This window comes from Salmo salar, unplaced genomic scaffold (genome assembly GCF_905237065.1).
Source record: "Salmo salar unplaced genomic scaffold, Ssal_v3.1, whole genome shotgun sequence".
In the NCBI taxonomy this organism is placed as follows: Eukaryota; Metazoa; Chordata; class Actinopteri; order Salmoniformes; family Salmonidae; genus Salmo; species Salmo salar.
In genome coordinates, this window is record NW_025547018.1 from 10,234 (window position 1) to 16,309 (window position 6,076).

The window sequence follows — 6,076 nt, forward strand, 5'->3', positions numbered from 1 at the left end:
AGAGAACGACATCCCACACACTAACCTGGCTAGATTAGCGTCTGTCGTCATGTGCTTACCTGGAAGTAATGCACCAGTCGAGAGTGTTCTCCCAAACTATTGATATGGACAGCAGCAAGAAATAGGTTCACTGTTCCTACCATCAAGGCCATGCTTATTGTGAACACAAACTTCAACCTCCCTGCCAGGAGTTCATGGAGAAGCTGGCTAAAGACAGAGCAATCTTTTAGAAAAATACATTTGTCTGAGAAATATACAGATTGGTATATCATGTAGAGTTACCAATCGTCAGCATCTTATTTCTTTTATCTCAAGTATTTCACATATACTGTTGTCTTTTTTCAATTTTGCTCATGTTCTCTTCTGCTCTTATTCTACCCAGACTACCAGGACCACCGAATGGCTGTTCAGATCAGACAGTTCTGTCTTGTCTGTAATATAGTTCTGTCTATCACAGTGTGCCGGTTAGACTAAATACATGAAACCAGAATTGTCCCTTTTTTATTTCATAGATAATAACATTGGATATTTTAATTATATATTGACCGCCAGAAAGTAAATGTCCCCGGTTTTCATTTCAGAAATCTGGTCACATTATATAGGGACACCAGTACTCCTATTGGCTGCAGGTGTGTGCATATTTTCTCAGGCTATATTCTCTGCTTTGGCAGCGGTGTAAACCACTGAGCGGGGCTCCGCTCCACTCATAGAACCTGAGTTACTACTCAGGTAACTAACGTTTAATTTTCTCCGCTTTTTCCAGGCAAAAAACAGAGTAGCCCGACTACCTACACTAGCAGTCAAAAGTTTTAGAACACCTATTCATTCAAGGGTTTTACAATATTAAATAAAGTATTATAGAATAGTGTAGACATCAAAACTATGAAATAACACATGTAATCATAGTAATCCCCCAAAAATGTTAAACAAATAAATGCATTTCATATTTGAGATTCTACAAAATAGCCACCCTTCGCCTTGACAGCTTTGCACACTCTTGGCATTCTCTTAACCAGCTTCATGAGGTAGTCACCTAGAATGCATTAAGATGTGTAGAATTGCAGGAAATTAGCTTTAAAACCAGCACCATTGGCCACACACCTGTCCCATCCCCATTTTGATACATGCATTTATTGGAATAAAATCCCTAGTCTGAAAGCCAATGTTTTCTTTGAACCTGAAGTCACTTTCCCCCACATGGGTCAGCCGCCTAGCAATTCGGCTGCCTAGCCAATTACCTCCAGCCCCTCGCATTGCCCAGCGTTATCCAATGAGGTTGCAGGGCGGACCCAACAGCTCAGTGGACACAGCAGAGAGCGCAAATACGTGGTGCATACATCTGCACATGTGACAGTACTCCATTTGCGGGGAGAGGGTAAACCACTACATGTAGGACTAATTTACTAGAATAGGCAGTCTCAATATTAAGCCATATGAGCGATCTCTTTAGGAGTTGAATGGAAAAATATGATCCGAGAATAACGCTTCCATTCTTACAATCCTATCAATATCAACACATGCTCCGACGACACACTTAAAACGTTCTCTGTATGGTGTTTTGGGGAAATGCGTGTTATCGTTAAACACTCGTAAACCCATCAGGAAACCAGGCCCAGAGAAGTTGGTTCAGCTGCCCTTCAATCCTGGGGCTTGTTGCACAAAAGTAGAATTAAGACATCCGGGATAAATGACTCAGCTGAGCTCAATGAAGCCAAAACATGTGCGTCCAGGCTTAATTGGTTGCACAAAGACCAAGCCAGGATGAGCAGACACGGATTCATTAAGCCAGGTGAAACCAATCCTGGATACGTGCGCGCTCACGGCTCACTCAAATAGACCCCGCCACAGATCACAGATTAACTGATTTACCATGGCAACTAGAGCCGTCGTACTTTCCCCGTCGGAAGCACAAATCCTCATGGAGGCATACGAGGAGGTAAAATATATAATTAAGAAGAAAGGCAACACCGCCACAGTGATAAAGCAAAGAGAAAAAGCGTGGCAAAGTATTGCAGACCGCCTGAATGCGTAAGTAGTGCACAATTACACAGTCACCGCTCCGCTGAAACATCACAATTACAATTCAAATATTTAATTCACATCTCCAAAAATGCAGTTGTACTGTAATTATGAAACGGTTAAATTTTTTAATTGAAATGCACTGCAGATATGAGTGAAATTGTGTAAAGTAACTCCATCACACTGTATAAAGCTATGATAGATTTTTTGATATTTTTACTGAAAACAAGACAAAAATACCAAGTAATTTTTTGCAGTGTGACTCCATTAAATTGTGTGTGTGTGTGTAGATTAAACATGAACGGGCCAAATGGACATGGCAGCAGGTCAAAATCAAATACAAGAACATTCTGCAGAATGGTACTTGGTCCTGACTAATATTTAACAAAGCACAAGCATATATTGTACCCAGAAGGTGCCTGTACACACATTGTCTGTACTGTTTTAGCAGTGAAAAAGAATACCCACAGACAAGGCACGGGTGGTGGGTCACCAAAGGCTGACCTTACCCCCAGCAGAGGACATGGCCTTGGAGCTAAATAAAGGCAGGCCCGTCTTAGAGGGGATCCCTGGGGGAAAGAGACGAGCAAGGTTCCTCCCAAGATGCCACCCGCTTCATTCAAGGTATGTCCTTCCATCTCTACATGGGATACAACCACATTCATATTGAATCAATTTGGACTGTCTGACTTTGGTTTACCTATTGCCTTGCAGTGTCTGGCAGCACTGTGTTCCTGTTAGAGCCACCAGCACAAGCACCAGACGATGCTGATCCAGTGAGTACTCCATCAAAGGCATACTGTAGGCCTGGCATGTCTTGTCTACTAGCTTCAATATGAACGATTAAATGTGATAGGGTGAAGGCCCCAGTGCAGCAGCAACAGCACATGATGGAGACGATGATGAGGAGGAGACCATCTCTCTGGATTCCAGAAGGCATGAGGTATCATGTTAAGACTGTGAAAGTACTATTCTACTCTACAAGGTGAGGAGTCCTCATCAAAATCGAAAAATCTAATTTCTTTACAGGACCCAGATGCTATACAGTGGGGAAAACCAGCCTGGCAACATAGTGCGTATTAATAAAAGGACACCACATCCTGCCAAATTCCCAGCTGCGCTAATTGTATTGTGTTCACAGAGCTCACAAGCTATCAGAAAGTTGTATGGCAACCACCTCCGGCGCCAAATAGAACTGGCAGACATAGACATTCAGTACAAGAAGAAAAAGATGGAAAATCTTGCACTGGAGTCCGAAAAAAAAGAGGACAATTAGGAAACTGGACCTTGAAATAAAAAAACTTGAGAGGGAGGTGAGATATGCCTTCAATGTACACTGTATGCTAACTGTAACACAAATGTATTAATCATTATTTTTCTTTCCTCCCCCAGCTCCAAGAAGATGACACAGCTCAAAATAAAAATTAGGTATATTCTCGTAAAGTCAAGTGAGCCATGACATATGAGCTCTTATGAGCACACAGGACGGTGGCATCTTTCTAAGGTTTTTTATTTTCCCAGCAATCAGTACAACCAAGTCATCGTTATAAGGCATCGCCCTCTTTTGCCCACCCCCCAGCACCAGGTGTGGCCACTAGCCCATATGAAGGCCCAAAATTGTGTGTTCCTTTCTGCTCTGACAATGGCATGCCCATTCGTGCGAGATGTGGTGGATGAAGAAGCACTTGTGCTGAGGAGAGCCTTCAGGCGAGAAAGGGTCTTCAGGGACCGGTTGACACTGGCCCCTGATGACCATCTATATGAAAGATACAGGTTTTCTGCAGATGGCATCAGGTATCTATGCAGACACTGGGTCCCAGGATTAAGCACCGCACTGCACGGAGCCATGCACGAGTGTGGAGCAAATGGTTTGTGTGGCCTTGCTTTTTTTCTAGTGGAGCCTTCCTGTACTCAGTGGGGATGCAGAACAGCTGAACAAGGCCACAATTTGCCGCACAATAAGGAGTGTGTGTCTGGCTATCAAAGCATTAGCAGATGTCTTCATCTCCTTCCCTGGCCACAGAAGACTCTGACATCAAAGAGGAGTTCTATAGGATTGCAGGTAAGAGGATCTACAAATTACAGGACAACTGTTAACACATAGTAGGATACTCATTACTTTGTGTGACAGGTTTCCTAATGTCATTGGTGCAGTGGACTGCACACACAAGGATAAAAGCCCCCTCAGGTGCCCATGAGGCCGATTTTGTGAATAGGAAATCCTTTCACAGCATTAATGTTCAGGTGAACATAACTTTTTGATATTGTCCATTGACGAACACTCTGCATTGCCAGTGATGTGCATTGATTGGTGTAATATTCCTCATCTTATGATTTCAGATGGTCTGCAATGCTGACTGTGTGATCAGCAATGTTGTGGCAAAATGGCCTGGCTCAGTCCATGACTCCAGAATCTTTCGGGCCTCTGAAATCTATCAGTGCCTATCACAAGGTAAGCCACACAACCCCTATTTATAACCATCATGGCTGTGTCAAGAATATCACTGTGTTTATGAGGTAGTAATGATGAGATTTTGTGTTGACAGGTGAATTCTCTGGTGTGCTGCTGGGAGACAGGGGGTATGGCTGCCAGCCTTTTCTCCCCTGACACCTTTCCACAGACCCCCAGGAAGCACAGCAGGCCTACAACCATGCCCATGGCAGGACCAGGGCCAGAGTTGAAATGACCTTTGGCCTCCTGAAGGCAACGCTTTCACTGCCTTCACAAATTGAAGGGTCAGCCCTGTTAGGGCATGTGATATTACTGTGGCTTGAGCTTGTCCTCCACAATGCTTGGCCTGCCTGAGGAAGGAGAGGGCCCCCAGAGTGCCACCAGCCATGGACTGGGACAATCCGGCAATCTTCCCTGATGACGACAGTGGTCGGCTGCTGAGGGACCAATAAGTGTGTTGAATTATTTTAGTTAGTATGTGTGCTTCAATTTTGGTTAAATATATCCTGCGGTGGCAGAGGAATTGGGTTTTTTGGGTTCGTTTTTGAATTTGGCCTCTTATGATGTTTGTGCGGTATACTGTATTGTGGTAGATACAAGGCTGCAGGGAGGCTACTGCATCCATTCATTTGTCCTGTTCAGTTGATGTGATGGATTTGTCCTGCATTTTATTTTGTAGTGTGCAGACATGCAGGGTGCGTATTTATATACAGACCTTTTGAATGTGTATGTATCATTTTGTATAATATGCTTGGATTCTGTGCTTTCCATCTTGTAGTCACTGTACGACTTCAGTTTCGAAAGGAGCTGATGGTTTACCTGCTACTTTGTTTTGTCCTTATTCAATAAAAGGAACATAATGTTACACACTTGTGTTTTTATATTCATATGGAATGTGTATTTGTTTATATGACAGAGTACTAGGCCACACTGAAGAAAAAGGATAAAGTCATAAAATTTTATGAGGCTGGTTCTTTCCTGCAGAAAAAGCTACATATTGTTTTTACAGTTTTGATACTTAAGTGACAATGTGATATTAATATTTGGCACATCAGCATGTCTTTTGCTTATGAAACCATACTGAAGTACAATTTCACGAAATGCCCCACATCTGTCATTTTAACAACTGTCCTCCTTTAAACAACAACCGGTTACAATATTATTACTTGTGTTTTTTCCCTCTGTGGCCCTAATATTCATCATTTTATATATAGCCTTATAGTATGGGAAACTGTAAATTATCTAATGATAGCAACATAATCTAAAAATTATTTTTTATCCAAAATCATTGAAATTAATGATCACAAACGTTTAAATAATGACAGGGGTTAGTTATGTGATAACAATGTATAGTGAGCAGTGAAAACAGTTTCCATTTGTGGTGACTGCTGACTGACATTAGGGATGAGGATTAAATAGATCCTGAATTTTAGCCTGGTCTGGAGCAGGCTAGCTCCACAGAATAAATCTCCATGGTAATTTATACCATAAACATATCCCCTCCTGCCCCCTATCCATCTTTAGTGCAACCGGATTATGATCAATTGAGCCAGGATCACCAAGATATCCTGGCTTAATCCCTTATCCTAGTTTTGAGCAACAGGC

The 6,076-nt window shown here is 42.5% G+C and overlaps 1 long non-coding RNA gene across 1 annotated transcript; it reads left to right on the forward strand.

Annotated features, from left to right (window-relative positions):
• The first annotated feature begins 1,641 nt into the window (after window positions 1-1,641).
• Window positions 1,642-4,725, forward strand: LOC123731696 (uncharacterized). Its single transcript, XR_006762798.1, has 11 exons — window positions 1,642-2,028; window positions 2,310-2,379; window positions 2,468-2,643; window positions 2,734-2,795; window positions 2,876-2,962; window positions 3,049-3,091; window positions 3,161-3,332; window positions 3,412-3,447; window positions 3,541-4,081; window positions 4,360-4,471; window positions 4,566-4,725. It is a non-coding gene; the product is annotated as an uncharacterized lncRNA (long non-coding RNA).
• The last annotated feature ends 1,351 nt before the right edge of the window (window positions 4,726-6,076 follow it).